Source organism: Lolium perenne, chromosome 6, assembly GCF_019359855.2.
Source record: "Lolium perenne isolate Kyuss_39 chromosome 6, Kyuss_2.0, whole genome shotgun sequence".
In the NCBI taxonomy this organism is placed as follows: domain Eukaryota; kingdom Viridiplantae; phylum Streptophyta; class Magnoliopsida; order Poales; family Poaceae; genus Lolium; species Lolium perenne.
The window spans coordinates 137,380,526-137,397,720 of record NC_067249.2 but is presented as its reverse complement, the minus strand read 5'-3'; positions in this window follow the sequence as shown (position 1 = coordinate 137,397,720).

Below are 17,195 nucleotides of genomic sequence, written 5' to 3'. Positions count from 1 at the left end.
GACGTCCTTCTCCCCGTTCCAGCGGGCAGCGGAAGTAGTAGCTCCTCCTTGAATCCGGCAGCACGACGGCGTGGTGGCGGTGGCGATGGAGAACTCCGGCGGAGCTTCGCTAAGCGTGCGGGAGAGGTGGAGGAGAGAGGGGGCGGCTAGGGTTTGGGAGAGGGGTTGGCTGGCCTCTATGGGTGCGACCAGCTTGGTGGCTTGTGGTGGCCGGCCCCCTCCCCTATGCCCCTCATTATATAGGTGGAACCCCAAGTGTTGGACTACAAGTCTTCGAATAAGACCCGAACCCAAAACCTTCCATGTAGTAGGGAAACCTACCCAAGGTGGGACTCCCACCCAAGTGGGATTCCCACCCTTCCATGAAGGGGGGTGGCCGGCCCCCTTGGTGGAGTCCACCTTGGACTCCCCCCTCTAGGGTTGGCCGGCCATGGGGAGGTGGAGTCCCTCCGGGACTCCTCCTTCCTTAGTGATTTCTTCCGGACTTTTCTAGAACCTTCTAGAACCTTCCATAAATACACCGGATCATTTCCAAACTTGGAATATGACTTCCTATATATGAATCTTATTCTCCGGACCATTTCGGAACTCCTCGTGATGTCCGGGATCCCATCCGAGACTTCGAACAATACTTCGAACTCCATTCCATATTCAAGTTCTACTATTACAACATCAAACCTTAAGTGTGTCACCCTACGGTTCGCGAACTATGTAGACATGGTTGAGATTTCTCTCCGACCAATAACCAATAGCGGGATCTGGAGATCCATAATGGCTCCCACATATTCAAAGATGACTTAGTGATCGAATGAACCATTCACATACGATACCAATTCCCTTTGTCACGCGATATTTTACTTGTCCGAGGTTTGATCATCGGTATCACTCTATACCTTGTTCAACCTCGTCTCCTGACAAGTACTCTTTACTCGTACCGTGGTATGTGGTCTCTTATGAACTTATTCATATGCTTGCAAGACATTAGACGACATTCCACCGAGAGGGCCCAGAGTATATCTATCCGTCATCGGGATGGACAAATCCCACTGTTGATCCATATGCCTCAACTCATACTTTCCGGATACTTAATCCCACCTTTATAAGCACCCATTTACGCAGTGGCGTTTGATGTAATCAAAGTACCTTTCCAGTATAAGTGATTTACATGATCTCATGGTCATAAGGACTAGGTAACTATGTATCGAAAGCTTATAGCAAATAACTTAATGACGTGATCTTATGCTACGCTTAATTGGGTGTGTCCATTACATCATTCATATAATGATATAACCTTGTTATTAATAACATCCAATGTTCATGATTATGAAACTAATCATCTATTAATCAACAAGCTAGTTAAGAGGCTTTACTAGGGACTCATTGTTGTTTATATAACACACATGTATCAATGTTTCGGTTAATACAATTATAGCATGGTATATAAACATTTATCATAAACATAAAGATATATAATAACCACTTTTATTATTGCCTCTTGGGCATATCTCCAACATATCTTCCCAGTCCCCGAGTTTCGGGTTGAGAGCGTAGCTGTGAGCGCGAAACTTCCTTAAAAATTTCCAAAACCGGCATCTTTCTTACCGGAATTATTTTTAACTTGAACAGAACACGGCGGACGCCCGGAAGCGCCTGTTTGAGGAGCTACTGTGGGAGCACCGGGATCTTTCTGAAGCGCACAACAAGTGCCAAGGTGAGTTCTTTTATCTTCGGCTTCTTTTCACCGGTTGGTTTTTTCCTCTTTGTTACTTATGAGTTTTTTGTATAACAGCTATCCCGAAAGCTTCCATCGAAACGCTCAAGACTCAGCTCGCTGCACTCCAGAGTATTTTTCTTTTCCGGTTAACTTGCTTTTCTGCATCCTACCGGTTATTTTTTGCTGACATGTCTTTTTTCCGGACTACGGCTGAAAAGGAGCAGCTCATCACCGCGCATCTCGCAGTGAAAGAGCAGGCCATTCAAGCTGGGCTCCGGCACGCGCGCGACCTCGAGGATGCCTAGGCAGCGGCTGAAGCTAAGCTTGCTGAGTCGCTGGATGAGTACACCAACAACACCGCGGTGCTGCAGACAGAGTTGGAGGAGGAGAGCAAGGCGCGGAAAGCGACCGAGGATCAGGTCGCTCTCCTAACTGGGGAGCAAAAGGAGTATGACCAGCTGGTCATGCAAACCGACGCGCTCGCCCTCAGTAAGTTTTTTCTTCTTTCTTTTCCGGCTTTTGCTTATAAGCTTATATCTTCCGGTAGCATTTCCTTATCTTTTTCCTTTGTGTTGCAGGGCTCTTTCCGGATTCGTAGGTGCATGCGCAGAAGAAAGTGGCAGATCATCGGGTTGCGCAGCAGTTCAAGAATCTGACTGCGCCCTGGGATCCTTATGATCACCTGGTCGCGCTCTCTGCCCGGGTCCAGCACATGCGCGCGGTGGACCGGCATCTTGCCGATCTGCCCGACGTGGCGATCCAGCTCTGCAAGGTCCTGTGGCCCGGGGAAGGGATGCCGGCGAACCTGACGCTCACCTCCGAGCGCCTGAAAGGTGCCGGACGGAGGATCCGCGAGTGGCAGTGCTCGGTGGCTCGTGCCGGAGCGGATGCGGCGCTACGCATCGCCTGCTCCTGGTATGAGGACTTGGACTTGGACGCCCTCCACAGCTTGCGCGAAGATGCTCCCACCGACAAGGATCCGGTCCTCACCGCAAAGCGGAAGGACCGTGCCTACCGGATTGCAGAGTACGCCCCGGTCCGCACCTTCATCCCCCCACCTCCTGATGTCCAGGACTTCCTTAGCGATGAAGAGGAGGGAGAGGACGAGGAAGATGAGGATGCCGGAGAGGATGATGCTCTCCCAGAAGCTGGTGATGCGCCTCCGGAAGCTCCAGATGCCGGTGCTGCTCCTCCTGAAGCTCCTGCTGCTTGATTGCTTTTATCCTGTCTCTGCTGTATCTGATGCTCGACAAAACAATGTTCGTTAAATTCTACTCCGGTATGCCGGGGTCTATGATGTAATATATAACTTAGCCGTTCTTTTGGCTGCGCTACCATATTATCTGCCGGTATGTTATACCGGGAGCTTATTAATTTATGTTTGTCTGTTGACTTAACATTTTGCTCATTGTTTGCTTTTATCTTGCACTGCAAAGATTCCGGAATTGTTTCCGCATCCAATCCGATGCACACTTGGCTCTTTTGCTTTGGCTCTGCCTACCTCTTTTGGGTGTTTCCGCGTATGAGGCACAAAGTTCTTTTGCCAAGCAAGCACTTTCTTGAACTTAGAAAAAACTCGAAATTTTCACAAAAAACCGGTATAACCGGGGTTAATTAAACTTTTTCGGACTGTCCGTTCCCACTCCCTCTTTTCGCAGTTCACGTGCTTAATTCCTACCGGTTTATCTTGCTTGCCATGAAGCCGGGTTGCGGACATCAGCAGAGTCGAAGACTCCGGTAGGTTTAGCACGTTACCAAACCGGAAAGAAAAAAATGTTCAACAAGCAACCGGTAAACTAAAAAAATAAACATATTGCATGCAATTTCAGTAGGGGCAGTCCCTGAGATTCATTCGAGGTCCCGACATCTTTTATTCATAGCGAATAAGGTACAAAAAGGAACTTGTTACACCACAACTTCAGGAGTAGAAAGGACGCAACAAAGCTATGTTCCATGGACGCTTGGTCTCATCTCCGGATATGTCCGCCTTTCCTTCTTTCCATTCCTGTGCATCGATTAGATAATAGGCATCATTGTGGAGAGCTTTGCTCACAATGAAAGGTCCTTCCCATGGGGGTGAAAGTTTATGCCGGCCTTCAGTGCGTTGCACTAGGCGCAACACCAGATCTCCTTCCCGGAATACCCTCGGGTTAACCTTCCGGCTATGATAGCGTCTGAGGTTTTGCTGGTAAATGGTTGTTCTTGCCAACGCCAGCTCTCTTGCTTCTTCCAGCAAGTCGACATAATTTTCTCGGGCCTCTTTTACCTCTTGTTCGGTATAGAGCTGCACCCTTGGTGAGTCATGGAGAATGTCGGTTGGTATGACCGCTTCTGCTCCGTAAACCATAAAGAATGGAGTGTATCCGGTAGACCGGTTTGGAGTCGTTCTTATGCTCCACAGCACTGATGGTAGCTCATCGAGCCAACATCCCGGTGTCCTTTCGAGTGGTTCAATGAGCCTTGGTTTTATACCGGAAAGCACCAGTGCGTTTGTTCTTTCCACTTGGCCATTGCCTTGTGGGTGTGCCACTGAGCACAAATCCAACCGGATGTTGTTATCCTCACAGAATCGCTTGAATTCACCTTGGGCAAAGTTGGAGCCATTGTCAGTGATGATACTATGCGGGTATCCATACCGCAAGATGACATCTTTTAGGAATTTTACCGCCGTGTGCCCATCACACTTTGCGATAGGTTTTACCTCCAGCCATTTGGTGAACTTATCCACCATTACTAAGATGTGGGTCATGTTTCCCCTTGCAGTTTTGAATGGGCCAACCATGTGAAGGCACCAAACAGCAAATGGCCAAGTTAACGGTATAGTTTTTAAACCGGATGCCGAGGTATGATTTTGCTTGGCGTACCTCTGGCAACCATTGCATCTTCTTACCAAATCCTCAGCATTTTCCAAGGCAGTGGGCCAGTAGAACCCATGCCGGAATACTTTTGCCACCAGCGCCCTTGATGAAGCGTGATGCCCACATTCTCCTTGGTGAATTTCCCTAAGCACCTCTTTTCCCTCTTTCGGTTCCACACATCTTTGAAGGACACCGGTAACACTTCTTTTGTACACCTCGCCATTGATGAAGGTGTATGCTTTGGCTCTCCGCTGGATCCTCCTTGATTTAGTTTCGTCAGCCGGCAAGGTGCCGTTGATCAAGAATTCCTTAATAGGTTTAACCCAAGATGGTTCTTCTCTAACCACAAACACCGGTACGTCTATCTCCATGCTATCCACAAGCATTGCTTCTTCCGGTATGGGCGTCACAGTCCCCGAATTTACCGGAGAAGTCCCCGGGTTTGCCGGAGCAGTCCCCGAGTGTGCCGGAACAGTCCCCGGGTTTCCTTCATCGATATCCATTGGCACCACATGTGATTCCGGTACAAAAATTGACTCTGATTCCGGACTTGGCTTGATCGATGGTGTTCTTAAGTGCGCCAATGCTATTCCGGGAGGAATTTCTTGCCTAGATGAGCCTAGCTTGGATAAAGCATCAGCGTCTTCATTTTCAGCCTGCGGCACATGGTGAAATTCACACCATTCGAAGAAGCCGGCAATCTTTTGTACATGAAACCGGTACGAGGCCATGTTGGCATCCTTTGCGTCCCAATCCCCGGAACATTGTTGCACCACAAGATCTGAGTCGCCGTAGCAAATGATCCGGTGTGCACCGATTTCTTTTGCGACCTTAAGCCCATGGATCAGAGCCTCATATTCAGCGACATTGTTTGATGCCCTGAAATGCACTTGCAAAACATACCGGAGATGATCTCCCTTTGGTGAGGTAAGTACCACACCGGCACCTAGACCCTCTTTGAGCTTGGATCCGTCAAAGTGCATCTTCCAGTACTCCACTTTATGCTCCGGCGGCTTGTATTGCATTTCCGCCCAATCAACTAGAAAATCAGCCAAGGCTTGCGATTTTATGGCATCTCTTCTTTCGTATACCGGCACGTATGGAGACAGCTGAATTGCCCATTTTGCAATCCTGCCGCTAGCATCTTTGTTACCCATGATATCTGAAATGGGTGCCTCACTTACCACTTTCATGGGGTGCTCCTCAAAATAGTGCTTAAGCTTGGTAGCGGCCATAAACACGCCATAAGTCATTTTCTGAAAATGGGGATAGTTTTGTTTTGAGACGGAGAGCACCTCGCTCAAGTAGTATACTGGCCTCTACACGATCTTTTCTTCTTCCTCTCTTTCTACTACAACCACCACACTCACAACCCGGTTTGTTGCTGCTATATACAACAGCATGGGCTCCCTTTCCAAAGGTGAGGCCAATACCGGTGCGGTGGCTAGCATTGTTTTCAGTTCCTTGAAAGCTACGTCTGCCTGCGGGGTCCAGACAAAGGTATCGGATTTTTTCGTTAATGCATAGAGGGGTAGAGCCTTTTTGCCCAACTGCTTATGAACCGGCTTAGCGATGCCAAGCTTCCGGTAAACTTTTGCACATCTTTTAGTTCTCGCGGGATAGTCATTATTTCTATTGCCTAGATTTTTACCGGATTCTCTTCAATGCCCCGGCTTGATACAAGAAAGCCAAGCAGTTTGCCGGCAGGGACACCGAAGGTGCATTTTGCCGGATTGAGTTTCATCCGGAACCTTCTTAAGTTATCAAATGTTTGCTGGATATCGTCGATTAAGGTTTCTTTTACCTTAGTTTTTATCACGACATCGTCCACATAGACTTGCACATTTTTTCCGATTTGATCAAACAAGCATTTTTGCATACAGCGCTGGTACGTTACACCAGCGTTGCGCAAACCGAAAGGCATAGTGATATAGCAATAAGCCCCGTGCGGGGTAATGAACGCAGTTTTTATTTGATCTTTCTTTTTCAGGGGAATTTGGTGGAAACCGGAATAAGCATCCAGAAAAGACAACAACTTACACCCAGCAGTAGAATCAATCACCTGATCGATCCGGGGCAGAGGGAAAGGATCTTTTGGGCAAGCCTTGTTTAGGTTGGTGTAGTCGATGCACATGCGCCACACCTTTGGAGCTTTTGCTTCCAGGTTGTTGCGGCCAGAAACCCACCGGCGAGCAGCGACGGGCAACACAGTAGAGCCGGGAGGCTCCCAGGACTGCGGCTGGCCCTGGTCCCTCCGAGCGACGGCCCGCAAAGACTCGGCACGCACGTCCGATGCTGGTGCAAGGGCGTGCCACCTGACCTATACCTGGTCAGGAAGGTGATGGATGTGCCTCGCTTAGTTTCCTGCATGGCATACACGTAAACATTAAATACGAGCCTCGATCGGCTCTCAGGTTGTCCTGTGAATCGGCTCAAAGAGCCGATCCACCCATGATCCGTACGAGGTGTACGAATATATGGTGGTCCTGCTTGATCAATATAAAGCTAAAACGACCTACTACGATTTAGGGTTTTCACCACATAATCGGAACATCCTACTCGTGATTGAGCCTGGCGGCCACGCACGGTGATCGTAAACCGACCCTAGACAAGGCCTAAAAACCAACACGAAGTTGATCCCCGGAACATCCTGTCTAGGGCTAGCAAACTACACCCTACGCGCCACTGGATCCTTCAACCCGTTTGTAAGGCCTAACAATGCAGATATTAAACTAATCCTTAAAGAACAAGGAGCAATCATAACGGATCGGATCTACTAAATAATGAACAAGCGGGGTGCCGCCCTTACACCTAAGATAGGTGTAAGGGCGGCTAGACGTCTAAGGGTTGCACGACGACAGCATATGATACGATGAACAATGCTAACCCTAACACATCTAAGATAACTACGTTGCTCGCCATCAACAAGGCTTCAGCACGAGCAACGCATGAACAGCGAATAAACGTGTACTGCCTAGATCGCAAGATGCGATCTAGGCAGCATGATGCTTACCCGGAAGAAACCCTCGAGACAAGGGAGTTGGCGATGCACCTAGATTGGTTTGTGGTGAACGTGATTGTTGTTTATTTCATAAACCCTAGATACATATTTATAGTCCGTAGACTTTCTAACGTGGGAATAATCCCAACCGGGCACGAGCCAAACTCTATCTAACCGACACGTATCCTACTATATTACAGATACACGGGCAAACTAGCCCAAACTTTGCATATAAGGCCGATTCATGTATTTCTTCCATGTATATCCTTCAAGCCCATCTTTAATCGCGGCCCACCTCTGATCCTGTCAAATTCTGGTGATAACACATGCCCCCCTGGTTTTGGAAATGACAATTCCAAAATCACTCTGCTTTTTCTTCGTCGGGTCATGCCGTGCGTGAGCGTAACCGTCGCAGTATCCTTCATCATGATGCCTTGCCTCTTCCACTTCTCCGCGTGACCTGGCAATTTTTTTTGTTGGGCACCACTTCCTCGGAAACTGCTGTGGCATTGAATCTCCACTATATCCCCTTTTATTTAACCGCTCCAAACAGTTTGCTTCTTCATCCCCTTCGCATTAGCACTCCAAAAGCCCTCCTGCGCCACCATGTCTTCTTCCTCCTCTGCCTCATCGGGTCTTTCCACCCAATCCTCCTCCTCCCGCGAGCCGACACCGGAGTGGGACCCGGAGGAGGCCCATGCGGCCAACATCCGCCGCGCCATCGAAGCCGGGGAGGAGTCCAGTCACGATTTCTCCGTCCGGTCTGAGGACGACAAGTCCTCGACCGACGGGGAAAGTGACCTCCGCTTCCTTGCCGACGGGGAAACGGAGGAGGAGAGCGATGACGATCGCTTCTCCTGGGATGACTTCACCTCCTCCAAGGAGGAGGAGGAGGAGAAGGAGGAGGAGGACGACACCTCCTCCGACGAACCACCGGCCAAGCGCTTCTGCCCCTGGCCGGGGAACCTCAGCGACTTCGACAGCGACGACGACGACGCTGACGAGGAGGACGAGGACAACGAGGGCCCTGCCGGTGGCCGCTGCAGCAGCGACGACGAGCCCGCCGGGAGTAGCACCGACAGCGGCGACGACGGCGACGACGAGGGCAGCGACGGCCCGTAGATAAGACCCTTAGCATAGGATCAGTAGTAGTAGATGGGGCAATGTATCCCCTAGTACTTCCTTTTGAGAGCAATCAGCTCTTTATGTAAGAAATCCTGTTTATCAATGAAGAATTTCCCCCAATTTGATTTTGCCGATTTCCTTTAAGCTAATTTAGCCGATTTCCCCGCATACTGACTTTGCCGATTGTTCACTTAGCCAATGCTCAATGAGCCGATGGCAACGCATCGGTCCTTCACAATCTATCCTTCAACTCTTCGACTGATGACTTTGAGATCTGGTGGATAATGTGGAAGACCCTTGCCTTCAAGAGAGCCCTTAAATTCCTCCCACCAGCTCCAGTGATCCTCTTCTGCAAGAACTCACCATTTTTTAAGAAGGTTGCCACGCAGGACCAGCCGATGACACCCCAATCGGCTTCTAAAAACAGAGCATCTACCAGGCCAGCTGCCCCCCGAGCCTCAGTCAAGGCGAGAATAGCGGTGAGGATGCACAGATCAGACAAAGGGCTTTGAACTCAGGTAATTCTGAGACAGCCACCATGCAGAGCCAGCCAAACTTGCCCCCATCGATCACCTTTTCTTCCGTTGAAAGCCAATATTGTAGACGAAACACCAACGGCTTAATGAGCAAAAGGCTGCCTTGCATGCCAAAACTGACGCTTCTGACAAGATCATCGAACCGGCGCAAAGGGTTGGAAGTCCTCGAAGAGAAGGTTCGGGCACCAAAATCGGCTCATTGCAGCTGAGGAAGCTCTCATTGTTCACTCCCTCAAGGAAGCAGAAGGCCTCGAAGCTGAACTGAAGACCGACTTGGTGAAAATCCGCGTCTTGAACACGCAGCGGGTAGATCTTGTGTAATTGTACTAGAGTCGATGGCTGTGCATCAGCTTTGTTTCTTAGCTCTAAAGTCGATGTCCGTGCATCGGCTGTATACCATGAGAATTTTTTTTACTGGCCGATTTTTCTATCGGCCCCCCCCCAATATTTCACTGCACATGTATCGCACATGTTTATCTGATTAGGTGCCCCCGAGCCGAATCTGCCAGGTAACTGCGGATATCGGCTCTGTAGTTAGCCAAGGCACAGTATTTGAACGTCGGCTCCGTTAGGACTAATGTTGACTTTTTCCAGCTCATCAGCCGACGTAAAACCGCTACCCATTAGATCGACGTTGAACACAGGCAGAACGTATGGTGAGGATAATTTTGGCCGATTGCTGGAATCGGCCCCCATGTTGATTGAATCGCTCAATGAAGGTTTTGCAATGTTCCTCCATAGATCTTTGGGGCCGATCCCAAGGATCGGCCTCGCCACGTTTGTCCATAGGTTTGTTCTTGCTATACGGTCAGGCCGGTGGATAAGACCAGCCTAACCCCGTCCTTCGTCACGTCGATGCACTCGCAGTCGTCCAAATTGATGCCTGAGAGTGGCTCTTGGCCTGTTGTCTCCCAAACATTCATGCCAGCCGTTGAAATCTCGACCGAATCATCTGCATGGACGACCTCGACTTCATCTCCATCCCACTGTATTAAGCATTGGTGCATCGTGGATGGAATGCAACAGTTGGCGTGGATCCAATCTCTTCCTAGCAGGACAGCATAGGTGCTCTTGCTATCGACAATAAAGAACGTCGTAGGGATGGTTTTCCTCCCTACGGTCAGATCCACGTTCAGAACACCTTGTGCGTCAGATGCTTGGCCGTTGAAATCGCTCAGTGTCACGTTGGTCTTGATCAGATCCGAGCTAGAGCGTCCCAACCGACGTAGCATGGAGTATGGCATAATGTTGACTGCCGCTCCGGTGTCCACCAGCATCTTGTTGACAGGCTGCCCATTGATATAACCTCGCAAGTACAGGGCCTTCAGATGTCTGTAGCTTCTTTCTCGTGGCTTCTCAAAGATAACTGGCCGTGGGCCGCAGTCAAGTTGTGCCACAGGTGCTTCGTCTAATCCTGGAGCACTAAACTCCGTCGGAAGAATGAACACCATGTTTGTGCCAGCCGATGTTTCATCATCGGCTTTCTTTTGTCTGGGGCGCCACTCTTTCCTTTGTGGCCGACCTTCTTCGTCCAGGGTTCGCTGAATTTTAGCGGCCAGATCAGGCCGCGCCTTCCTCAACGTGTGCAGGTATAACCTTTCGGCTTCCTCCAAACCACGTAGTCGCTGAACCCTACGCTTTTGGGAACGGCTGAGTCCATTAGGGCACCACCTTGGCCGGTGGTACTTATCTTCTTCTTCTTCATCATCGTCTTCCAAATCTTCGAGATCTTCCACCCGAGAGGACTCAGCGTGCTTGTTCCGAGGCGGGAGAGGCCCTAGACGTTTGAACACGGACACGTTAGCTGCATCCTTCTTCTTCTGTCTACATTCTGGGCAGTTGCCGATTGTAGGCAATCGGCTCATTCCTGAATCCCAGCAGTGTCTGAAGAAGGGACAGTCCCAGTGCCTATCCTCGTCGTCTTGCTCTCTTGACTTTTCCTTGGCGTGGCGCTCATATCTCTCCTCGTCGCGATCATGCTGACGATGTCTCCTGGCGTCCCTAGCCAAACGATCTCTTTCATCATCGTCGTTGGTTCGTCGGCGTTGGTCATATTGACTCACATACTTGTTGAGGAGGTGATCAGAGAGAGGTCGCTGATATCTCACCTTCCTCACTTCTCCCTCTGTGATGTAGCGCTTGCCATCGTGACGGAGCCGATCGCGTGGAACGGCTTCCTCTGTGTCCTTGCTATGAGAGCAGCTGCCCTCGTCTCCGTCCTTACCAGAGTGGTGTCCAGGTCCTACCATGTTGATGTTGAACGAGAATCTGGGCCGGCACCCTCCAGGGTAAGTGCACTCCACCATGTTAACGGCGGGGAAGGGGTGTGTGTCGACTTTCATGGCGTACCGGCTGAAAATTAGACGCCCTTGTTCTATCGCCATTTGGACCTGCTTTGCCGCCACACCTGCGATCGTTGGTGGCATGGGTGAACGTGTTATGCCACTTGCAGTATGGCTTTCCGTTCAGCTCCTGCGCCGTGGGGATCTTGTGGCCTTCGGGTACCTTTAGCTGCTTCTCCTTAAGTAAGAGGTCGAAAATCTGCTCAGCTTTGGTAACGTCGAAGTCAAACCCTCTTGGAGGACCTTGTGGCTTAACCCACTTGCAGGACACGGGGCTTGCCCCCCGAGTCCATTCAGCCACTGCTACCTCTTGATCTCCCGCAGAGCCTTCGTCTTCATCTGCCTCAACCAGGACCACCGCACGCTTGAATTTATCCTGGTATACATCCGGGTGGCGCTGTTCATATGCGACAGCTTACGCACCATGTGCGCCGGTGAAGGGTAGTCTCGCTTGGGAGGCCACATCCTTGATCGGTGATGCGAGACCCACCACCGCCAACTCGATCGCTTCTTTTCGATCACACGAGCCGAATAGCATCGGTTCCTAACGGTCCTGAAGCGCTGGACGTATTCGACACTGTTTCTCCGCGCTTCGTCGTACTTGTGCTAAATCGGCAATGCCGGCCTCGAAGCCTACGAGTGATACCGCATGTGGAACTGCTCTTCCAAGCGCTTCCAAGTCCGGATTGAGTCCGGTGGCAGCGATGTGTACCACCCGAAAGCCGATCCCGTGACGGATCGTGCGAAGAACCTCACACGCAGCTCATCTGATGCTGAGATCGTGCCCAGCTGTGCCAAATATCGGCTCACATGCTCGATGGAGCTGGAACCATCTGATCCATTAAACTTGGAGAAATCAGGGAGCCGATATTTGGGTGGTAGCGGGATCAACTCGTACTCGTTGGGGTACGTCTTGGAATAGCCGATTGTCCTCCTTTTCGGCACCATGCCGAACTGGTCTCTCAGGATTGTATGCGATCTGATCCGCGGTCTTGGCTGCGCAGGAGTCGAACTCGAAGATTCGCCGGAGTGGCATACTTAGCCAGCCATGCTTGCTTTTCCAGCTACGAGCCAACCGCAGGAGCTGAGCTCTGGAGGTTTGTCGGAGTGGCATACTTAGCTAACCACGTCTCGCTTCTCAAGATCTGTTCCCGAAGTTCCTCCCCGCTGTTCCGAAGTCCTGTTGTTGCGATCTCGGTTTGTGAGTGCCCGATTCGCAGTGCGGCACGTATGTGCACGTGTATCCGTGAGGGATCTCCTTAGGCGCCTCATGCAAGAACTGGTAGTCACTAGGGTCACCACCGATCTTGTAGACGACGTATGCCGGTGAATTCGGCACTTCTGGTGCTGCCAACGCGAATGGCAGCGGCGGTCGGGACTGGAGTGGCATCTCTCCCTGGTAAGTCCCTAGAGCTGGTCCTGACGGAGAATACTGATGCCTCACGATTTCCTGGATCACCCGAAGAGCGACACGCTCCAAAGTGTTCACCAGGCTCTCAGAATGGCGGTGTAGCGAATGAGCTACCATGAAGTTAATCTCCTGACGCAGAGACCTGGTGCGTTCTTCTGACGGGGCGGACAGGTCCACTCCATCGAGCGCGCCTTCAGGTGAGAACCCTTTCCACCTGATGCCGTGTGAGCGGGTTCTGTGAAAAGAGCCGATGAGGTCGGCTTCGAGGATTACTTTGACCTCGTCATACTTCTTCTTGAGCTCCTCGGTCAGATCCTCGTACGTGACTGGAGTGCCTTCCGCCATCTCAGATGTAGATGGCGATGCGGTTGATGTCGAAGACGGTCCCACCGGGCGTGCCAGAATGTGTTGCGGCCAGAAACCCACCGGCGAGCAGCGACGGGCAACACAGTAGAGCCGGGAGGCTCCCAGGACTGTGGCTGGCCCTGGTCCCTCCGAGCGACGGCCCGCAAAGACTCGGCACGCACGTCCGATGCTGGTGCAAGGGCGTGCCACCTGACCTATACCTGGTCAGGAAGGTGATGGATGTGCCTCGCTTAGTTTCCTGCATGGCATACACGTAAACATTAAATACGAGCCTCGATCGGCTCTCAGGTTGTCCTGTGAATCGGCTCAAAGAGCCGATCCACCCATGATCCGTACGAGGTGTACGAATATATGGTGGTCCTGCTTGATCAATATAAAGCTAAAACGACCTACTACGATTTAGGGTTTTCACCACATAATCGGAACATCCTACTCGTGATTGAGCCTGGCGGCCACGCACGGTGATCGTAAACCGACCCTAGACAAGGCCTAAAAACCAACACGAAGTTGATCCCCGGAACATCCTGTCTAGGGCTAGCAAACTACACCCTACGCGCCACTGGATCCTTCAACCCGTTTGTAAGGCCTAACAATGCAGATATTAAACTAATCCTTGAAGAACAAGGAGCAATCATAACGGATCGGATCTACTAAATAATGAACAAGCGGGGTGCCGCCCTTACACCTAAGATAGGTGTAAGGGCGGCTAGACGTCTAAGGGTTGCACGACGACAGCATATGATACGATGAACAATGCTAACCCTAACACATCTAAGATAACTACGTTGCTCGCCATCAACAAGGCTTCAGCACAAGCAACACATGAACAGCGAATAAACGTGTACTGCCTAGATCGCAAGATGCGATCTAGGCAGCATGATGCTTACCCGGAAGAAACCCTCGAGACAAGGGAGTTGGCGATGCGCCTAGATTGGTTTGTGGTGAACGTGATTGTTGTTTATTTCATAAACCCTAGATACATATTTATAGTCCGTAAACTTTCTAACGTGGGAATAATCCCAACCGGGCACGAGCCAAACTCTATCTAACCGACACGTATCCTACTATATTACAGATACACGGGCAAACTAGCCCAAACTTTGCATATAAGGCCGATTCATGTATTTCTTCCATGTATATCCTTCAAGCCCATCTTTAATCGCGGCCCACCTCTGATCCGGTCAAACTCTGGTGATAACACAGGTTCTCTTCTTTTTTCTTCTCTACCAGCACCGGATTGGCTAGCCACTCAGTATGCGTTACTTCCACGATGAAACCGGCAACCAACAACTTTGTCACTTCTTCTCCAATGATCTTTCTCCTATCTTCAGCGAATTGGCGTAGGGGTTGCCGCACCGGCTTAGCGTCCTTTCGGACATTCAGAGAGTGCTCAGCCAGCTCCCTCGGAACTCCCACCAAGTCATTAGTAGACCAGGCAAAGATATTCCGATTCTCACGGAGGAAGCTGACGAGCGCGCTTTCCTATGCCTGACTCAGGCCGGCACCGATACGAACGGTGCGCTCTGGGTAAGCCGGATCCAGCACAATGTCCTTCGTTTCATTTGTCGGCTTGAATGCCGGTGCGCCCAAGTTTCCACTCATTGCCGCTAAGCTCAACTGTGAGGACTGAGCCAGCGCAACCGCAGTTTGCATCCTCCTTTTTTCCTCTGCAATCACCAGCGATTCTGCCAGGTTTGATCCGGCTGAAGCGGTTTCCAGTGAGACTTTGTAGTTTCCCACCACAGTTAAGGGTCCACGAGGTGCCGGCATCTTCATCTTGAGATAGGCTGTATGAGTTGAGGCCATGAAAGCTACCAATGCCGGTCTCCCTAGCAATGCATGGTAAGGACTGTCTAAGTCCACAACCTCAAACATAATGTTTTCAACCCGGCAGTTGTCACGTCCTCCGAATGACACATCCACCCGGACCTTTCCTACCGGTGCACAGGACAATCCCGGAACGATCCCGTGGAACGTTGTGTGAGTTGGCTGCAGCATGTTTTCTGTTATCCCCAGCGTGTGCATTGTATGCTTGTACATGATATTTATGCTGCTTCCATTGTCTATCAGTACTTTGCTGAACTTGACTCGAGTCGTTGGCCCATGCATGATTGGGTCTACTACAAGAGTATAACCACCCGGATTCGGCATGATCTTGGGGTGATCCTTGAACGACCAGGTAATTTCCTGATCTGACCACAACATGTATTTTGGTACTGCCGGCATCACAACATTCACTTCCATGGAACGGCGACGCAGGCTTTGCCTGTCGGTTGGCTCAGTGATAAACACAACACAGCACATGTCCGGATCCTGGTAAACGTTCCGGCCTAAAGGTGCCGGTGGAGGTAGTTGGCCATTGCCTTCTCCCACATGATGAACCTGTTGCTGCCGGTTCGGCTGAGGCTGTACCGATAGAGCATTTGCCCTGGTAAGCGGTGGCGGTGGTGGTAATGGGTGCTGATGTAATATGTCATGCGAGGGTGGCAGTATTGTGGAACATCCTTGTGCTTGCGCATCTTTTGCCGCACCTCTCAGCATCAAGTGCTTGACCCAAGAACAATCTTTTGTCAAATGGTTTGCCGGCCTCGTCGGATTCGGAGTGTGAAACCGGCACGGTTGCTCCATCCCTGCTTCCATGGTATATCTTATATGTTCTTGCCAATCTTTTTTCTCTCCCCACTTTTTCTTTTCAACCCATTGTTTTTTAGGACCCGCCCACGGCTGCGATCCGGTTTTTTGCCTTTGGCTCCCGCTGGGGCTGGAATTATCCTGCACCGCAGCCACTTGCTGTGGACCGTACCTTCGATCCGGAAAATCTTCCCTTCTCTTGTTATGCCGGTTGTCCCGGTATTGATCTTGGTGCGGTTGGCTTGTTTGCGCCGGATCAGCTTGCACTGCCGGTTGCATTGGGTCTCCCAACGCGTAGCTATCTGCCACTCGTATCATTTCTGCCAGAGTTACCGGCATGTTCCGCTGCAGCTTTGCCACAACGGCGAACCTCTGCGGCATCCATTGCAAAACCAAGCAATGGCTTGCGCCTCTATCACTCCTTCGCAGGAGTTTCTTGTGGAGTTCCACTGGGTCAGATAATCCCGGTCTGTTTCACTTGGGCGCTGTACGTACAAGGCGAGCTGCTGCGGCCTGTTGGGCCTCCGGTATGTGCTGCTGAAATTACTCACAAAAGCTTCCTCAAAGTCCAACCAGCCATTTATGCTTCCTGCCGGCAGGTTATTTAACCAGATTCGTGCCGGTCCTACCAGGAAAGATGGTACAATCCTTACGGCCCAACGCCGGTTTCCTCCACCGGTTACGGTTCCTCCGCCACCGGCGATGTACACCGCAGTCACGTAATCCGCGAGCCAATCTTCCGGCTTAGTGGTGCCATCATATGTTTTTGTGTCGCGGGGCAACTGGAAGTTGCGAACCGGTGGTTCTTCTTTCATGATCCTAGGACCAAAGCATTTTGGGCCCGGAGGACCTTCTGCCTCGATCATTTCAGATAAATACACTCTGTCCAGACGGTGCCTCGCATCCCGTTCTGGCAGATGTCTTTCTCCCACGCGTTCCCCCAACGGGTTCCGGTATGCCGTGAGTCTTTCTGCTGTTGAATCAGCTTCATCGTAATGTTCCGGTACCGCGGCCCTTGCCTGCCGGTACCTTGGGTGAGACATTTCCTCCTCTTCGTACGCTGCCCTTGCAGCTCGATAATTTTGCCCGGTTTCATATCTACCGGCGGGATTGTTTCCGGCATAGCCTCTCCTGGCGTAGCCTCGATCCGCCCCTTGGCTTTTTCTACCGGCATCGTGTTGCCCGGCTTGTTGTTTTCCGGCAAGGACCGG